This window comes from Silene latifolia, chromosome X, assembly GCF_048544455.1.
Source record: "Silene latifolia isolate original U9 population chromosome X, ASM4854445v1, whole genome shotgun sequence".
Classification (NCBI taxonomy): Eukaryota; Viridiplantae; Streptophyta; class Magnoliopsida; order Caryophyllales; family Caryophyllaceae; genus Silene; species Silene latifolia.
In genome coordinates this window covers 245,151,188-245,171,749 of record NC_133537.1, presented here as the reverse complement: position 1 = coordinate 245,171,749, position 20,562 = coordinate 245,151,188, and the positions used below count along the sequence as shown (strand labels likewise).

The 20,562-nt window shown below is 41.5% G+C and overlaps 1 non-coding gene across 1 annotated transcript; it reads right to left on the bottom strand.

Annotated features, from left to right (window-relative positions):
• Positions 1 to 15,141: 15,141 nt before the first annotated feature.
• Positions 15,142 to 15,248, bottom strand: LOC141624606 (small nucleolar RNA R71). Its single transcript, XR_012534411.1, has one exon. It is a non-coding gene; the product is annotated as a small nucleolar RNA R71 (small nucleolar RNA).
• Between the last annotated feature and the right edge of the window lie 5,314 nt (positions 15,249 to 20,562).

Below are 20,562 nucleotides of genomic sequence, written 5' to 3'. Positions count from 1 at the left end.
CTCATCCCATGGTATAGCAGGTAACCCCTGTTTCATATACAAGTCCAGAGCACTCGCCTTAACCTTATCCCACCACTCACTGGCTGCTTCCCATAAGTAGAACACAGCTTGTTCCACTCGAAGTTCCTCTGGGCAATGAACCAAATTGAGTATGTTTTCCATCTCTCTATGCCAATTATCCAGCAGGATTGGCGCACCCGTGCCCATGTACTCCTTAGGATTGAACCTCGCTATATATATACTCATCTTGGCATAATCCGCCCTCGCCTCTTTATCTTTCCCGAATTTCTTTAAAGCCTCTATAAGAGCATCTTGGTGCTCCAACATCTTAACGATCTCATCTACACTATTGTTCTCAGCCCTGGCATACAACGCGGTTCTTTTCGGCGGCATCTTGAAACTATATAAGAAAAGGTAAACATGAACACACATCCCATATCTCAAAACACGAAAACAACCTGGGTAAAACCTACTCGATCGAGTACCACAACCCACTCGATCGAGTTGAGGTCACTCGATCGACTTGCCCACTTACTCGATCGAGTGCCTCGACTCCAGAATCTGACCAGAAAGCAACCAAAAATGAACTCGATCGAGCTACCTCCTTACTCGATCGAGTTTCCCCGACTCGATCGAGTGCCCAAACCTAATCGATTGAGTGCCCGAAAACAGACTACTGCCCAAAAACAAAAAAAAAAACCCACTTGATCGAGTTACACCACTTGATCGAGTCACTCACCTACTCGATCGAGTGCCCCCCACTCGATCGGGTCATGCTGACTCGTATACTACCCTCATGTTCAACTCAACGCTTCTAACCATCTATACTTTTATGCAAAACGACAAACATATATATGATATCTATATATATATACAAACAACGATAACTTCCCTTCCATGTTTCCATTAAGCCACGTCATAAATCAACTATCATGCAATTCATGTATTCAATCAATGACATGTATAATCCTACCATCAACATCTTTCACCACACAGCTCCTATCCTCTGCATGCATGCATCCACCAATTCAAAAAATACATTACTAGATAGATTTACATCACATAAGATAAACACATAGCGATCCCGACACACATCCCATGGTGACCATTTCAAAGTTGTAGGGCGAGATCGCGACCTTAGGACGTCTCCCAAGTATTTGCATTAGCTCCTAACAACTCCTACCCGAGTTCATTTTAGTTTGAGTCCCTATGTTCATTAGGTTCATTAGTTACAGGTTTCAAGATCATCTCTCTGATACCACTTTGTAACACCCCCAAATCCAAGTGCCTTACCAGGACCACTTAAGGCATGAGAATTCTACCATCTCGGTTACCCGACGCAATGATAATCAAATGGACAATAAAAAAACGTACTTTAATAATAATAAAGTTTAAAGCGATACAACCAACTCCGAAACTGATAAATGAAAATACAAAGGTTCTCAAAACTGTCAAGCGACTAAACAAAATAAGAGAATGTTCGATACAGCGGAAGACTTCTAAAACAGCATCGTGGTGACTTAACCCAGCTATCCCATGTGCATCAACTCATACCTGCTCAATAACTGCTCACCACCCCCGAATGTATCACCACAGTTTTTGAAATATTTGAATGGGGTCAGTACTGATTACATAAAACAAACAGCTGCAATAAGACAACACAACAAACACCTCAATTAGCACAACTCCATCACATCTCCACACACATGACTACACACTGAAGTGTGTAGTCCTGCCAGAGTACTCATCGTAACAAGTAATCCACACCGCCAGTGGGGGACCGCAGCCATTCCCACCTGAGTCCCACTCATCTCATCCGAGCGACAAACACATGTTCATTAATGTGAATCAAGGGCGTGAAGCCACTCCCGCAAGTGACTCCACTCAGCAAGGGACGCACCCCGAAGATCACAGACAGTTATAAAACAATCACATTACACAATCAACAATTACCAAAAACCAATTCCAATATGATAATCAAACAACAACAACAATTACCAACAACACTATGTAACCAATACTGAGTAGGGAAACCCTACCTGGAATAGTAATCACCACAGACGATCTAGCAGCTAATCAGAATCTCTCCTCTACGAATCCTCCTCCTATAACATGCATACATATAATTACCGACCACACATCACAAAACACCCAAAACCCCCAACATTACCCAATTAGGGTTTTAATGAAACTCAACCAAATGTTATAAAAATTATACAAGGAACTTACCCTTGTTACGACGATCACAACGGTCTAACGAACGAGATGATCCGACGAACCTAGCCTTGGGATTTGCCAGTAACGCGAGAGATGCGAACAACGTAACTTCTAATTTGTTTGAAAGGTTTAAGAATGTTGAAAAGGTGTTTAAGAAATAATGACGGAAGCTTTTATATTAATCTCGCGTTATTAACAAAACCCGTCCAAACAAACCCGAAAAACACACTTACTCGATCGAGTAAGTGACTTACTCGATCGAGTTCCCTTTACTCGATCGAGTCCCCAACTTACTGGATCGAGTACCCTACAGGAAAACTACTATTTTGCGTAAAAAGCTACTTACTCGACAGAGTAAGTCCCACTCGATAGAGTACCCAAAGACACATAAAATCGTAGTATTACAATCAATACTTAAGAATTCATGAGGAGTGGTTGCTTGGGTTTTTTTCATTTGGGCAATTTGAATTGCCAACTCCTCACCATGGGTAACAATATTTTGGAGAACATTATTCCTTTTTTGGCTCTCCTCTAGCACTTGTTTGAAGAAATTTTGTTGGTCGCCCATTATTTGGAGAACCACATTTTGAATGTCAAAGTTTGGCTCATCTTTTTGTTGTGTGTGGGTGTGAAAGTTGTTATATTATGGCATTTGGAATTGGTTCTAAAGTGAGTCTTGGGTGGATGGTTGTTGGTGATATTCGACTTGGGGATTTTATAGGAAAAGTTGGGGTAGCAGTTAGGACTTTCATTGTATGAGTTGTAAGGTAGGTTTGTGTTGACTTGCTCCTCAAACTCCCCATACCTTTTGTAGTTATACTCAAAAGATCCACTACATACTCCATGTGTCAAGTCTTGAGCCATCATCATAGCTAAGACAAGGAAACAACTTGTGGACATGGGCCACAGGCCGGTCTGTGGATTTGGGCCACCTACCGATCTGCGGTCACGGGTCACCTGCACGCCAAGCCAATCTGTGGACATGCAGCGGTCTAGAAAGCCACGCTCGGCGGCGTAAAAATGCTTTCGACCGGATCGTTTTAGATCGGTCGGTTTCGTCTCGGTAAAGGTCTCGAAACGATGCAGAGATGTTCGGAGTCACCACCAAGCAATTATAGGAAGCCTGGAACCCGTTCGAAATCCACTTTATACCTCGGTCAAACAAAGCACAAAGCAGTGTTTGACATAGGTACTAAAGATAAGGACTCATCCCCCTTTTAGCATTATATGCCTAAAATGACTCTCGTACGCCCTGGATAAGGCCATCCACTATCCAAAGGTTCTGAGTAAGGGGTGAGGGTACGTATTGGGAAGCCCTTTAATCGGACACACAATCCCGCCTGCGTTAGCGACCTCTACTGATCGATCGTGGTTGATTAAGTGCAAAAGTTGATAAAACGGTGAAAATGCATGAATGCACATCCAAAAGTCTTAACCAAACATGTGAGTATTTCCTAAGTCGGTTGTTTATGCATGTACCAAGAAATTGGTATCAAAGTTGGATTTAGATTGATTTGCATGTGAGACGGAAATTAATCATCCATTTACCAAATTCGGATTATGATGCTTAACACGATCCATTTATTTGAAAAAACGGTATTAAATGACAAAGTGTAAAAACGCAAATTTGTCAATCTGATCTGTCATGTATATGGGTTAACCGTAATCGGGATCGTCCTAGACAAGTGCTAAAAACGAGGCAGAACAATGCCAGGCAGCCCCATTGGGGCGCGAGCCTATTGGCGAGGTAAGGGGCTCTGCCCAGGTTTTAAAATATGAAAACAGACACTGCCTTGGGGCGCGAGCCATGAGCCGACCCAAGGGGCGTCACCTGGTTGTTTAAAAGGTTGTTTAAAACCGTTTTTTATGATTAATGATTTGCAAGTGTGATTGGCATGACTCGGAATAATTAATATTATGTTAGTAATATTCATTGTCGTTTTTGCAAGTTTGAAAAGCATAATAAAATGTGTAAAAGGAAAATGTTTGATTTGAACTTATTATTTTAAGTTCATTATTTGTAATTAGTCATGTTTGTCTTCGTATTCAGAATAAACTGACATGGTATAAAGAACCAAGGATGATTATGAATTATGACTAATATGTTTGCAAATGTAAATAAATTAGAAAAATGGTAAATAAAAGAAAAGGGTGTTAAAATACCCATTAAAATGTAATCAACCAATAATATCATCGGTTCACGGAATAAACCGTCATGGTATAAAGAACCAAGGATGATTTTTGTAATGGTCAAAATATGTTAATCATAAAAATGAATTTAAATGGTAAATAAAATAAAAGAATTTCCTTTAAAATGTAATTAACCGATTAATATCACCGAGTCACGGACTAAACCGTCTTGGTATGTGGAACCAAGGGTGATTATAATTTATGGTTAAAAAGTTTGTCATAAAAATGAATTAAAATGGTATAAACCGTAAAAGGAAAGAAGTAAAAATAAAAGAAAGTGTTGGAGGAAAGACGAACTCAAACACATTTGAGTCTGACCTGGACACCCACAAGAGGCGCGAGCTTCCCTGCATAGCAAGGAGCTTCTGTCTCAGGCCAAAACTCGGTTTTGGCTCGTCTAACCTACATTCAAATCATGTTATGCATTGTTCATGCTTATAAACTCATCAAAACAGTAAAGACATGAATTAAAGTGAGATATTTACACCCTCAAACTTACGTATTTTGATGTTTGCGTGGTAGACGACTGTAGAGACGGTTTTCTCGTTGTGACTACTCGCGACCAAAGAAGTTTAAAAGAGTGCCTTAAAAAATGATTTTATTTTGAAAATGAGTTGAAAATATGTTAATTAAAAAATGTTGATTAATGAGTTGAGTTGGTCGAATGCACGGCGACGGTACCAAACAAAATGTGTAAGGCTTGTGTTTACGATCGGTAGGTCGTAAACACGTGTCGATTTTGTGACATAGGAAGTCGGGTCTAGAAGTTTAAGGGAGAAGGAGGGGGCGGACTCTCGCGTGAAGATTATGGTGTGTGATGGTGGGTTTTTATAGAGAAATGTGGGATGGTAGGTCAGTTATGTTTGCTTGGAGGCTAAGCAGACAGCCTAAAGAGGCGCGAGCTACCTCGTGATACAAGTGGGTGTATTGTCCCTTTTGCAAATTTGGATTTTGCATTTGTTCTAACCAATGTTTTGTTGGTTGTGATTTGTGGTCTTTCAGGTTTGCTTAGCCGTGTAAGCTTCCTCTTGGGTGATATTTGGGGTAGGTATTTTGTGTCTTTGACTCAGGTTTGACCCGTGTGAGTCGGGCTTTGAATTTCGAGTCGTTTTTTGGCTCGGTGTCGGTTTAGACTCTAAATAGGGTCATTTTAATGTAAATGACATAATGAAGACATTCATGGCTTTATTATTGACATTCAAGATTTGGGTTGACTCAGATTGACTCGAGTTGCGGGTTTCTCAGTCGGTTTTGGGTCCGAAGACGGTTTTAACTCAAAATAATGTTATTTTAGTGCAAATGAAGTTAGAAAACTTTTGAAATCATTTTTCATATCCGAGTAGTGCATTAAACTGTGTCATGTATAGCCAATCTATGCACGCATATCAAAAACACGTTATAGTCCGATCATCATCGGGTGGTTTTTAGGAGGTGCAGATACTGGGTATCTACAGAGCCCCTACTTTGAATGAGGCTTGGACAGGGCGAAAGTCAAAGTATGATCTCCAGGTCAATCGAAGATTATAACCTGAAGACCATTGCGACGTCGAGGCGACGCACAAGTGTTTGAGCCAAGGACCTGCCGTCGGGAAGGGCGACGTCGAGGCGACTCGGGGATTCGAGTCAAGGACCTGCCGTCGGGAACATTTTAGAGTCTGTCGACATCCGATGCGGATCGTTTAATGTCCATTAGACTACGTATAAAGGCTCACCAGCCATAAGAAGGAGTCATACCTGAGGCATCTTCGGGATACGTCCTTGAATCTTTTGCGCTCAAAGGCTCGCCAGCCGGTGTTGAGGGCTGTGCGTTTGAGGCTCGCTAGCCATAGGACGGAGTCATACCTGGGGCATCTTCGAGATATGTCCTTGAGTCGAATCTTGTGCGCGTGCAAAGGCTCGCCAGCAGTATGTTTTGAGGCTCGCCAGCCATCGAAGGTGCGTATAGGCTCGCTAGCCATAGGAAGGAGTCATACCTGAGGCATCTTCATGATATGTCCTTGAGTTGCTTCTTGTGTGCATGCAAAGTCTCGCCAGCTGTGATAAGGAGTCGTACCCGAGGCATCTTCGGGATACGTCCTTGAGTTATGTCTTGTTTGCAGACAAAGGCTCGCAAACCATATGCGTTGTAAGGCTCGCCAGCCATCTATGGTCAAATGATCGACTGTGGAAAATAGCATGTGTGACATCCATTTAAAAATCGGCACTCGTTGGGGAGTTAGAAACTTCTCAGGACTCGCCGGGGATAACAAAATGCTGCTCGTTTAGAGGTAGCGTAAGCCATGTAATCGGCGGGGTTAAAGCTCTTGGACTTGATGGTTCGCCATTTGTTGGGAAGAACCCAGTGCTCAGTTGGAGTGAGTTTGTCTTCTCAAGATTATCTTCATGGTTAGTGACCATACAAATCCGCAGTCTCATAGACAAGCACGTTGAATGCAAGCATATAAGCACATAAGTATGTGAGCAGTTAGCATATAAGCAACTAGCACGTAAGCATATAAGCACGTAAGCATGTGAGCAGTTAGCATATAAGCGACTAGCACGTAATGTCTCACGCAAAGGGAGATAAAAGTTTTGAAAGTTGGGAAGCTTGAAGACGAGTCTTGTTACTCGTAGATCTGTGATTTGATAGGTTCGAGACACGAGACCAATGTGACATTGACACACATGGACGCATACTGACAGGCTGACAAACAGGGTGTCAGGAACTTGATGTAAAGTCAGTGTCGACACAACACGGGGGTGACTCTGACGGACTATGCACATGTAAGTGCAACTCCTAGCCGAGAAAGCGTGACAGCGCTTATCAAATCCCTGAGGTAGAAGGTCCGCTTGGCTGGGGAACATGAACTGATTATCTTCTTCAGATATCTTTGCCTTTGTTTGCTATTTTGAGATCCCTTCTCGAGGTATGATGATTCGAAGAGTTGAACCAAGACCTTGTCATCATCCGAACCGAGCACTAGGCTATGGGCATTTTTTTCGAATTGTAGTTGAGACTCAAAAGATGTTTGAGGATAAGGACGGGTGGCGTCTTGAAAGAGAAGCCCCCAGAGTGAGAAGACTTGAATTTGGCAAAAGGGGGAATGAGCGACGTCTTAAGGAAGAAGCCCCTAGTAAAGAGGTATAAGATTAATTTTTACAGCTGGGTAGGTTACTTTTGAGGATTGATGTTGATGGTTGGGATTAAAACGGGTGTGCGGTTGTGTCCTTGTAATTGGACTGCCTATTTATTTACGTGAAGTGCGAAATCAAACCAGATCGTAGTTCTGAGTTGGTTATTGAGGATTGAAAATTGAAAATGTTGTGAAAGGAGTATGTGCGGTTGTGTCCTTGTTGGGGGACTGCCTACGTATTCGCGTGATTGCGAAATCAAACCAGATAGTAGTTCTGAGTGTGTGTGCAATGGGTTGCAAATTGAAGGTTTGAAAATTGAATGTGTGTGTGGGATGTGGTTGTGTCCTCATAATAGGACTGCCTACGTATTCGCGTGTTTGCGAAATCAAACCAGATCTTAGTTCTGAATGTGTGTGCCTATGGAGTTGTTAGGACCTTGAAGTGATTTTGAGGTGTATGGTTGTGTCCTTGAAGGACTGCCTACGTATTCACGTGATGTGAAATCAAACCAGATCGTAGTTCTGAATGTGTGTGCCTAAGCGAGTTGTTAGGACCTTAATGTGATTTTGAGGTGTATGGTTATGTCCTTGAAGGACTGCGTACGTATTCACGTGATGTGAAATCAAACCAGATCGTAGTTCTGATTGTGTGTGCCTAAACGAGATGTTAGGACCTTAAAGTGTGAGGGTCACGACGGTAAACTCCGTTTGCTGACTCGAGAAACTTATTTGAGATAATTCCTCTCGATCATGAATCGAAGAGGTGTAATTTTTAAAGATGTTCCTTATCATGTGAGCACACTAAGAAGTGGACCCTAAGGGTAGATTAGGTACGTCCCGTTCTCGGTAGCAAAGCATTCGAGGACTCCGTATCTGGGTCGGGGCGAAAATGGCTTCGGCATTATGGAATTTGGAGCTCGATAATAATAGGTTTGTTTGACAGATAAAAATCTGGAGTTTATATTTTGTGGTGTTTAGGCCGATGAATTACTGCTTGTAATGTGGTGCGGAATGAGGTCTCAGGTTTGATGTGGCCTGAGCACGAAATGGTTGATAAACAAATGTGGGATCAGGATCCCATGTCTGGACCTTAAAGGTTAAGGTGTGATATTACGATCTTGAGGGGAATCCTCAAAAGCCTAGATATGTCTCCCTGTAGCAGTCTCTAGAAGGACTTAGGGGTGTAGTAGTGTTGGTTATGACCTTGAGGGGAATCCCCAAGATCCTAGATAGGTTTCCTTGTAGCAGTCCCTGGAAGGACAAAAGGGTGAAGAAAGGTTGGGTTTGTTGTTAGTTGACAAGTCTTGAGCTATCATTTCAGCTCTTTGACATCAGGTTTTGGTATTTTTGTGTTTTGCACTTATTGATCCCGGAGTTTGGAAGGAAGACACATTGGTCATGGGCTTTGGACTTGTTGGTCCTGGACTTGGTGTTTTGGACTGACTTGTTTAGTGTTTTGGACTTGTCGATCCGGGATTTGGTGTGTTGGACTCGTTGGTCCTGGGCTTTGGGCTTGTTGGTCCTGGACTTGGTGTTTTGGACTTACTGGTTTGAGATTTTGTGTGTTGGATGTTTTCTTTAGATTTTGGCCTTTTTGAGAAAAGAGTTTCAATCTTATTTTGTTTTGATTTTGGCTTGGGGAATGGGTATTGGCTTGGGCTTTTGATTTTGGCCCTTCACTTTGACTTTGGGGAATGGCTATTGGCTTGCGCCTTTGATTTTGGCCTTTCGCTTTGACTTCGGGTGAATAGCTATTGGCTTGGGCCTCTGATTTTGGCCTTTCGCTTTGGCTTTGGGTGAATGGATATTGGCTTGGGCCTTTGATTTTGGCCTTTCGCTTTGGCTTTGGGTGAATGGATATTGGCTTGGGCCTTTGATTTTGGCCTTTCGCTTTGGCTTTGGGTGAATGGCTATTGGCTGGGGCCTTTGATTTTGGCCTTTCGCTTTGGCTTTGGGTGAATGGATATTGGCTTGGACCTTTGATTTTGGCCTTTTGCTTTGGCTTTGGGTGAATGGATATTGGCTTGGCCTTTGATTTTGGCCTTTCGCTTTGGCTTTGGATGAATGGCTATTGGCTTGGGCCTTTGATTTTGGCCTTCCGCTTTGGCTTTGGGTGAATGCATATTGGCTTGGGCATTTGATTTTGGCCTTTCGCTTTGGCTTTGGGTGAATGGGTATTGGCTTGGTTTTTGCTTTGGATATATTGTTTTTTGTCGTCCTTCGTTCGAGGAAGGTAAAGGTTTAGACGGGGATGTGTCTGTTGGTGAGAGGTTGATATTGGGTGATGGGATGTTTTTGTGGGGAATGGGCTTGTCTTCCGTCATTGATCATGAACAAGGAGATGTTCTGGTTTGTTATCCAGGCTCATCGTAGAATCCCTTCGATAAAAGGTCGTTCTAAATTGGGTGCTAATGAAAGGTCTCTATTGCCAGACATGGAGTAGGTAAAGAAAATGGACGCGGAGTTTCGAGTCCTCTGCTTACTCGGTACGGAACGTCACTCGTGTGTACCCACATTGAATTGGAACATGTTATTTGTTTTAAATCAATTCTCGTTGTCAACGGGAAATGGTAAAGGGGAGAATATATGATAGTTGGAAATTGTGCTTTTATTTAGATAAATAAGATTTTAGCATAGACTCGATGAATACATGTGAATCATGGGGACATCCCCCAGTTTGTCACTTAGGAATAAAAGGACATACGTTAGGATAGATATGAGAAATCCTAAGGCTCGGACTCGGACTCAGACTCAATCGTCGATACGGACTCCTAATCATCATGTTCCTTCTCGAAGGTCTCTTTCGTAGCATCCGGCAGCTTGAATGTCTGGTCTTGAGCATTGACCCACTTGAGCCCTTCACTCTCGTTGTTGGGGACGTCGGAAGGATAAGATCCTAGAAGGTTGTCCTATTTTTGAGGAGTAAGGCGTTAATGGGGACCATTCTTTTCCATTAAATGATTCAGGGTTGATAAAGACAACCTGCCACCATCGAGCATGTTTTGGATGATATGTTTGAGCTTCCAGCACATCTCTATGTTGTGCCCATTACCCCTATGGAATAGGCAATATTGGGAACCGTCCCAAAACCGGCCTCTTTTCTTGGGTGTAAGATCTGGAGTGGGGCCAATCGGTTGGATTAGTCCTTTAGAGACAAGCACTCTAAAAGCAATGGCATAAGGCATGCCCAAGTCTGAAAATTGTCTTTGCGGGTTTGTGGCTCTTTCAGGCGAAGGCTCCACATATTTTACTTCGGTAATGCGGAAGGTTTTATTTTCGGTAGGGGTCGTAGATGTTGAGCCTCCTTTAATGATTTCATCGATGCGAAAAATTTCTGTTGATAGGTCCTCGACGCTTTTGATGTTACAACCCTTCAAACGGGATGCATAATTTGGGTGAAGGCAGTCAATGACATGTTTAACTAAAGCCTCATCTCCATAGGATGGTGGTGGGCCTACCTTTCTCCTTTTTATCAAATGATTGGCAGAATACTCATCTTCTCGATCACCCAAATCGATGAACTTCCTATAAGGCCACTCAGTTTCTTTGTCTGGAGGGGTTAGGAGTAAGGAGGAAAACCTGCCATCCTCAATTCCATCTTCAATGGCATGCTTGAGCTCGTAGCACGCTTTAGTTTTATGCCCCTTGCCTCTGTGATATCGACAATATGCGTAGCCATTCCAAAATTGGGTTATGTTTTCGGGTTTTGGATCCGGAGTGGGACCAATAGGTTGGAGTAATCCTTCTGAAGAAAGTATCTTCAGAGCGGTGCCATATGTTATTCCCAGATCTCTGAATACCCTTTAATGTTTTCCCCTGATTCCAACATTGGTGTTTTTTGGGATGTTTTTGTGAGTTTTGTTTGTCAATCCTAGGCGGAAGCAGGATTTTGTTGTTGTCATTGGGAAGTTTTGGGGACGTTTCTTGATATTTTGAAGGGTATTTTGGCGAGGCAATTTCATGTTCTTTTTTGGTGGTTTTTTGGGTGTGGGAACCATCAGACGGTTCCTCACTTTCAACATTTATTTGTTGGGGAATCAGGTGTTGGTCTTCTCCTTGGTGGTTAGGTTCATTTTCGGCATTACCGATCTTTTTCCCCAAATTAGCTACCTGAGTGTTCAAATCATCGATAGCCACTCGCAGCTTTGAGAATATGGTGTTGATAGAGACGGATATCATGGGTATATCTCTTTGTAGTCCATCTTCAATAATTGCACGAATTTTCTCATCGTCGGGAGGGATGAGATGGGAGCAATCCAAGGAAAGTTCCTGAATGTGTGCAATAGAGTTTTCTGGAGGGTTGTTTTTGTTGTTGGCAAATAGTCGACTTTCAAGAAGCTTAACCCTTTGCTCAATATCAGAAGAGGGAAAATTCCCGGTTATCATGTTGTCCTCAACTTGGGAGAGACGAGTGCTCAAGTTTTCCACGCTAGCTAGGAGTCGAAGGACCATGTTGTTGGTTTCGACAGAAGTCATGGCGGATGAAGGTTGATCAGCTTCTGGAGTTTCCGGTTTGCGATCGATGGCACCCAAGGGATTCCTATTTGACATGAAGATAAGCGTTATAACTTGTTGTGGCCAAGGATCGCACAAACAAAGGCAAGTACGACTCATACGTACAAAAGGCGGTTTTGTTGTGGAGACGCGACAGTGTGACCAGTTTATGAGTTCATTAAAGATCGTGAATGACCTTTTGTGTTTGAACTCTTGGTGCATGACTTTGAATTTAGACTCGAGTGCTGACTTTGGCATAGTGATGGCTAGACAGACAAAGTCTGACTCAGTTTGGATGCTTGCTGATGGAGTGGCGCCGTTGGACGAGACACGTACACAAACTTGACCTTTGACCCGTAATGTAGGGGAAAAGCGGGTTTAAAACCCGACAGGTGTTGACTCTGCTAACGCCAGATGTCTCGACAATCAGGGGACACGACCTAGACCAGAAGGTAGGTACTAACTTCGGCAGAGACTAAACGTTATCTAGACGACTTGACTTGAAATCGACTGGACTCTAATCGACTCGAGGCTGAATCGGAATGGTTGACGGAAATTTTCGAAAACAAAAATTTTCAAAAAAAAGATTCATTTGTCGTTTTATGGACGGCTTTCAAAGAGTAGGGATCTTTAGAAGGTCGGCCAGTTGAAAGAGTTGTTGATGTGACCATAATTAGCGCATATTTAGCCCCCGAATTAGCCTTGTTCCCATGCTCTTTAGTGCATATTTGGGTCATTTATTGTCTTTAGTTCTTTGTTTTGCATATTTTTTGAGATTTTGATCCCTTGGTAGGAAAGGAGTGCAAATCTTGCATTTTCATGGCAAAACGAGACTAAATTGATCGAATTCAATGACCAAGAATCAAGGAGAGACAAGATTAGAAGGCCTTTGTACATATTATAGTAGATGAGCAATGTTGAGAAAGGATCCTTAAGTCCCGAAGGAAATCCCCGAGGAATTTATGAAGAAAAGGGAAGAAAAGAAGAAGAAATGTTGCTGAGGCACAATCCGTGCGGTTTCCCCACAATCCGTCCGTCCTCCTCAAGCACAATCCGTGCGTTTTTTCCCTAAGAAGCTCGGTTTTGCAGCCACCAGAATCCGCCCGGATTCACCTGAAGACGCCCGTGTTCCACCGGCAGAATCCTCCCGTCCCGACTCAGAAACGCACGGATTCCTGTACAGCGCAATTTCGTCTTCTCCAAGCTACAAATAAAGAAGCCCTACCTTCGAAAAATACCGGCTCCTCCCTGCTCAATCTAAAAAGTGTAATTACTAGTTTAGCCCTTAGTTAACCCTAATGCATCCCCCTAATTTCCACTATAAATACCCCATTAGTCTAATTAGAAGAGCATGTTCTTCTTATCAATAATTAGAGTAGTTAATATCAATCAAATCTCTCGTTAGTATTGTAATCAACAATTAATCAAGTTCTAATACAAGTTTTATTTCCTTAATCTCTCTTTTGTTCATCCTTTATTTTGGGTAATTGAAGATTATTTGGGTTATTATTGGGAGATTGACAACCTCTCAATCAAGCATCAAGTACTTCTTTTATCTGTGCTTTATTATTGGAATCATTAGTAGGTATAATTCTCTTAATCCCTCTTTAATTATTGTTAATTACTTTCATTTATTCATCATGTTTCCTTTTGTTGGTATGATTGACAACCTTGCTAGCATGATCAACATGATAATGAGTGAGTAGTCTCTTAGCTAGGATTAATGGGTGATTAGGGGAAACCAACATGGGGAATGATTCATGCTTAAATTAATATGCTTTCATGGTTTATTTGCTTGCTTGTTTTGATCTCAACTCATGCACATTTTATGTTTGATGAAATGCTAAGCCTAAGAATCCTTCCATTTACCACCATCTCCTATCTTTTCAATGAGACTTGTAAGACATAAACCACCTCGAGTCTCATTAGACCATGCATGTTGTTGAGTAGGGAAGACTAAGTCGACTTGTAGGTGTTGTACAATCTAATCGATTCGGCTCCGGGACCCAAACTTTCCTAGGATTGTAAGATATAACCCAACTCAATCCATCACAACAATAATTGCTTGCTTATAATTTGAGAACATGTTTGTATGATCAATTCCCCTGAATCCCCTATGACTCTATGACACCCTAGTGCTTTTTATCAATTGTTTACAACCCTTTAAATTCATCTTGCTTGTTTATTTCCATTACTATTTAGTTTAGTGACCTTCTACATCAACCCAAATTGTGACACCCCTAAGACACCACTAGTTTCAATAGAAATCTCATCTCAATTCCCGTCCCTTGGGATCCGACCTTTACTTGCCTCTTTACTAATTGTAGAGTTGTTTGTGAAGCTATAAATTGTGTTTTGATTCGGACGTGACCCAACGACCACATCTATTTAATTGTGAACACGAAACGGACCGATCAAAAATGGCGCCGTTGTCGGGGAGGGTGTTTACTTTATTTAGATTTTCCTTTATTGTTATTAGTTGTGTCTTTCTTCGCCTTGGGGAAGTAAAACTCCTCAAGGTTTGTTCTAATTATTTTCGAGTTGTTTGATATTTTGCATGTCTAGAAGGTCACAAGGTGATTTGTTACCTTTTGACCGTGAAATTGAAAGAACCTTGACAAACAATAGGAGATTTGCTAGGAGGAATTTGAGAGGTATTAGTGAGGTTGTTCAACCAACTATTGAGTTCATCAACCCTTTTGCAAGAGAAGGTGAGGAGAACCCATTACAAAATACCCCACAAAATCAACCTACAATGCCTAAGTTTTCGTCACATTCCGTACCCACCGAGGAGAACCTACCCAATGGTACTCCCACACCACAACATCTAACCGGAAATTTTACTGCCAAATCCGCCTTTATCCAATTAGTCGAAAGGAGCCAATTTGGGGGGATGCCAAGTGAAGACCCTCATTCTCATATGGAAACCTTTTGTGACTATTGTGATGCGATTTCTCAAACCGGTGTGACTCAAGACCAAATTCGATGGGACTTGTTTCCTTTTTCTCTAATCGGCACCGCGAAACAATGGTTGAAGGGCCTTGACAAGGCCACTCTCGGAATAGATTCTTGGAATAAGTTGGCTCTAGCTTTCTACAAAAAGTTCTACCCACCGGAAAAGACTAACATGCTAAGAGCTCAAATTACGGGTTTTAAGCAAAGGTATGAAGAATCTTTGTATGAATCTTGGGAGCGGTTCAAGGGAATTTGTCGCTCATGTCCTCACCATGGACTTAGCGAATGGTTCTTGGTACAACAATTTTGGAACGGTTTATATGAAGATTCAAGGAAAATTCTCAACATGGGATCAAATGAAATGTTAACCGAAGTTGATTACAATCAAACATGGAACAAGATTGAGGAAATGGCCGTCCATAACTCACAATATAGTAGACCTCGCAAGGCTACTAGAGGAGGAAGGTATGAAGTGGACTCCGTTACTCAATTAGGTGCTCAACTTAGTGCTCACATTGACACAATCAATTTGAAGTTTGAACAAGCTATGGCTAAACTTGAAGAAGCCTCAAAATCACCAAAGCATCATGTTAATGCCATGACGGCATCCTCATCAATCCCAAGTGGGATATGTGAGAATTGTGGAACTTTGGGACATGACCAAAGTGAATGTAGGGGAACAAATGAACAAGTAAATGCTTTCCAAGCATACAAGAGTGGTACCCCTTATTCCAATTATTACAATGAAAACACCAAGTTTCACCCAAATCTCTCATACAAAAGCCAAAATGTTAAAAATCCTCAAACAACTTACACTCCACCTCCCATGACAAACCAAAATCAAAGACCCTATTACAACAAAAACCAAGGTTACCAAAATCAAAATCCATACAATCAGCAAAATGACCAAGGTTTTGATGTTCAAAAAGCGGTCCTCCAAATGCAAAAAAATCAACAAAAGTTTTTCACTCAAATGCAAAAAGATACTCAAGCAAAGGAAACCACCATCAACAACATTCTAGCTCACACCAAGATGTTGGAAACACAATTGACTCAACTAGCATCTTCAAGCTCACAAAGACAAAAGGGGCAATTACCACCTCAATGTAATCCCCCAAGACATGAAACGGTTAGTGCCATTCACTTGAGAAGTGGTACAAGGTATGAAGCACCAAAGAAGCAAGTTGAGGATGAAGTTATGGAAGCTAGTGATAAGGAAGAAATTGTGCAAAACTCCAAAGATGGAGAATCATCAAAAGAAGAAATTTCAAAGAAAAATGAAGACAAGGTCAAGGAGAAGGAGCCCATTGTGATTAGACTTCGTTTTCCAAGTCGTCAAGTGATGTGACCATAATTAGCGCATATTTAGCCCCCGAATTAGCCTTGTTCCCATGCTTTTTAGTGCATATTTGGGTCATTTCTTATCTTTAGTTCTTTGTTTTGCATATTCTTTGAGATTTTGATCCCTTGGTAGGAAAGGAGTAAGAATCTTGCATTTTCATGGCAAAACGAGACTAAATTGATCGAATTCAATGACCAAGCATCAAGGAGAGACAAGATTAGAAGGCCTTTGTACATATTATAGTAGAAGAGCAATGTTGAGAAAGGATCCTTGAGTCCCCAAGCAAATCCCCAAGGAATTTATGAAGAAAAGAGAAGAAAAGAAGAAGATATGTTGCTGAGTGACAATCCGAGCGGATTGTCACCAATCCGTCCCGTCCCGTTAGTTTGCACAATCCGAGCGGCTTTGCTCTAATCCGCTCGGATTCCACCTCGACAATCCGGCCGGATTCCCTTGAATCCGCTCGGATTCCAACGCCAGATTCCGCCCGTCCCGACCTTATTCCGCCCGGATTCCAGCACAGCACGATTTCCTCGTCTCCAAGCTACAAAGAAAGAAGCCCTTCTCTCGAAAAATACCGGCTCCTCCTTGCTCAATCTAAAAAGTGTAACTACTAGTTTAGCCCTTAGTTAACCCTAATGCATCCTCCCTAATTTCCACTATAAATACCCCATTAGTCTAATTAGTGGAGAATGTTCTTTTTATCAATAATTAGAGTAGTTAATATCAATCAAATCTCTCTTTAGTATTGTAATCAACAATTAATCAAGTTCTAATACAAGTTTTATTTCCTTAATCTCTCTTTTGTTCATCCTTTATTTTGGGTAATTAAAGATTATTTGGGTTATTATTGGGAGATTGACAACCTCTCAATCAAGCATTCAAGTACTTCTTTTATCTTTGCTTTATTATTGGAATCATTAGTAGGTATAATCTCTTAATCCCTTTTTAATTATTGTTAATTACTTTCATTTATTCATCATGTTTCATATTGTTGGTATGATTGACAACCTTGCTAGCATGATCAACATGATAATGAGTGAGTAGTCTCTTAGCTAGGGTTAAATGGGTGATTAGGGGAAACCAACATGGGGAATGATTCATGCTTAAATTAATATGCTTTCATGTTTTATTTGCTTGCTTGTTTTGATCTCAACTCATGCACATGTTATATTTGATGAAATGCTAAGCCTATGAATCCTTGCATTTACTATCATCTTCTATCTTTTCAATGAGACTTGTAAGACATAACCCAACTCGAGTCTCATTAGACCATGCATGTTGTTGAGTAGGGAAGATTAAGTCGACTTGTAGGTGTTGTACAATCTAATCGATTCGGCTCCGGGACCCAAACTTTCCTAGGATTGTAAGATATAACCCAACTCAATCCATCACAACAATAATTGCTTGCTTATATTTTGAGAACATGTTTGTATGATCAATTCCCATGATTCCCCTATGATCCCATGAGACCCTAGTGCCTTTAATCAATTGTTTACACCCCTTTAACTCATCTTGCTTGTTTATTTTCATTGCTATTTTAGTTTAGTGACCTTCTACATCAACCCAATTTGTGACACCCCTTAGACATCACTAGTTGCAATAGAAATCTCATTTCAATACCCGTCCCTTGGGATCCGGCCTTTACTTGCCTCTTTACTAATTGTAGAGTTGTTTGTGAAGTTATAAATTGTGTTTTGATTCGACCGTGACCCAACGACCACATCTTAATTTGTGAACACGAAACGGACTCGCATCAAAAATGGCGCCGTTGCCGGGGACGGTGTTTACTTGATTTAGATTTCTTTTTATTGTTATTAGTTGTGTGTTTCTTCGCCTTGGGGAAATAAAACTCCTCAAGGTTTGCTCTAATCGTTTTCAAGTTGTTTGATATTTTGCGAGATGGATTTCATAGATTGTTTTGTAGAGGACCACTTGAGTATCCCTTACTTTAAGGATCCCATGCAAGCATTGGAGGCCTTAGAAGCAAGTAAGGCTAAGAGCATGTATTGGGAGTTGGAGGTGGATCTCTTTGAGGCCGCTCTAGCTAACAAGGAACTTACTCGTGCACAATCCGAATTGGTGCATAATATTCTAGTGGAAGCATGTCAACCCATAGAGGATGAGCAATCCATCCTAGAGGATATTTAACAAACTCAAGAGCAAGAGGAACCCATCATGGGATTTGAATATGATGAAGTTGATGAAAGTGAAGTTGAGTATGCTATGAGAATGGAATGTCTAATGGAGATGGAGCAAATTCTCAATGAAACTCCAAAGGAGGAAAGTAAGGTACAAACTCCTACTTTGAAACCTCTTCCCCCAAATTTGAAATATGCTTACCTTGATGAATCAAAAACCAAACCCGTGATTGTTAATGATAGACTTGATGATGACCAATTGGGAAAGTTGCTTGATGTGTTGAAACAACATGAGAAGGCTATAGGTTATAGTCTAGATGACCTTAAGGGGATAAGTCCCAACTTTTGCATGCATAGAATTCATATAGAGGAAGACCATAGACCTACCATTCAACCCCAAAGAAGATTGAACCCCCACATGCAAGAAGTTGTCAAAGGAGAAGTCATGAAATTACTTGATGCGGGAATCATATATCCCATATCGGATTCTTTATGGGTTAGCCCTGTCCAAGTGTTACCTAAGAAAGGAGGTACCACGGTAGTGACAAATGAAAAGAATGAATTAATACCCACAAGAATGATCACCGGTTGGCGTATGTGCATTGACTATCGGAAATTAAACTCCGCAACAAGAAAAGATCACTTCCCCTTACCATTCATTGACCAAATGCTTGAGAGGTTAGCCTCCAACAAATTCTTTTGTTACCTTGACGGGTATTCGGGATTCTTCCAAATCCCTATACACCCGGATGACCAACATAAGACCACCTTCACATGCCCTTATGGCACTTTTGCATATAGGGGGATGCCTTTTGGATTATGTAATGCCCCCGCCACTTTCCAAAGATGCATGATGAGTGTCTTCTCCGATTACCTAGAGACCATAATGGAAGTTTTTATGGATGATTTTAGTGTTTATGGAAAGGACTTTGACTCATGTTTGTATAATCTTTCTCTTGTGTTGCAAAAGTGTGAAGATGTTAGCCATGTTTTAAATTGGGAAAAGTGTCACTTCATGGTCAATGAAGGAATTGTTTTGGGTCATTTGATTTCGGAAAAGGGCATCGAGGTCGATAAATCTAAAGTTGAGGTGATAGAGAAACTCCCACCTCCCGTGAATGTTAGAGGGGTGAGAAGTTTTCTCGGTCACGCGGGTTTTTATCGTCGTTTCATAAAGGATTTTTCGAAAATAGCAAAACCCCTCACTCAACTTTTGCTTAAAGATGCCCAATTCCAATTCTTGACGAGTGTGTTGAAGCTTTTAATAGAATCAAAGAAGCCTTAGTCTCGGCACCAATCATTCAACCCCGAATTGGGAGTTACCTTTCGAGATTATGTGTGACGCTAGCAACTACGCCGTTGGAGCGGTTCTTGGCCAACGGGTAGGGAGAGCTCTTCACGCCATCTATTACATAAGCAAGACCCTCGACCCCTCTCAAGTGAATTATGATACAACCGAAAAGGAGCTTCTTGCCATTGTTTATGCTTTGGATAAATTCCGTTCCTACTTGCTTGGATCCAAGGTGATTGTATTTTCGGATCACCGTGCTCTCCGACATCTCTTGATAAAGAAGGAGGCAAAACCAAGATTGTTGAGATGGATTTTTCTCCTTCAAGAATTTGACTTGGAAATAAGAGACAAGAAAGGAGCCGAGAATGTAGTGGCGGATCACTTGTCAAGAATCCGGTTTCATGATGAAAATGGAGAAACCCCGATCAATGACTCATTTCCCGACGATATTTTGATGGCTATTCAAACTCAACTTGAAAGGCACATCACTCCATGGTTTGCCGATTATGCCAATTATATTGTTGGAAAAGTGCTCCCTCCAAATTTGAACCACAACCAAAGGAAGAGATTCCTATTCGAAGTGAAGAGGTACTTTTGGGATGATCCAAACCTCTACAAGGAGTGTAGTGATGGGCTCTACTCGAGATGCATCCCTCAATGGGAAATCCAAGGAATCTTGGAAGGATGTCATTCATCACCCTACGGTGGGCACCATGGAGCAAGGAGAACCGTTGCAAAAATTCTCCAATCGGGCTTCTATTGGCCTACAATGTTTCAAGATACGAGAGAATTCATCATTCATTGCGATGCTTGTCAAAG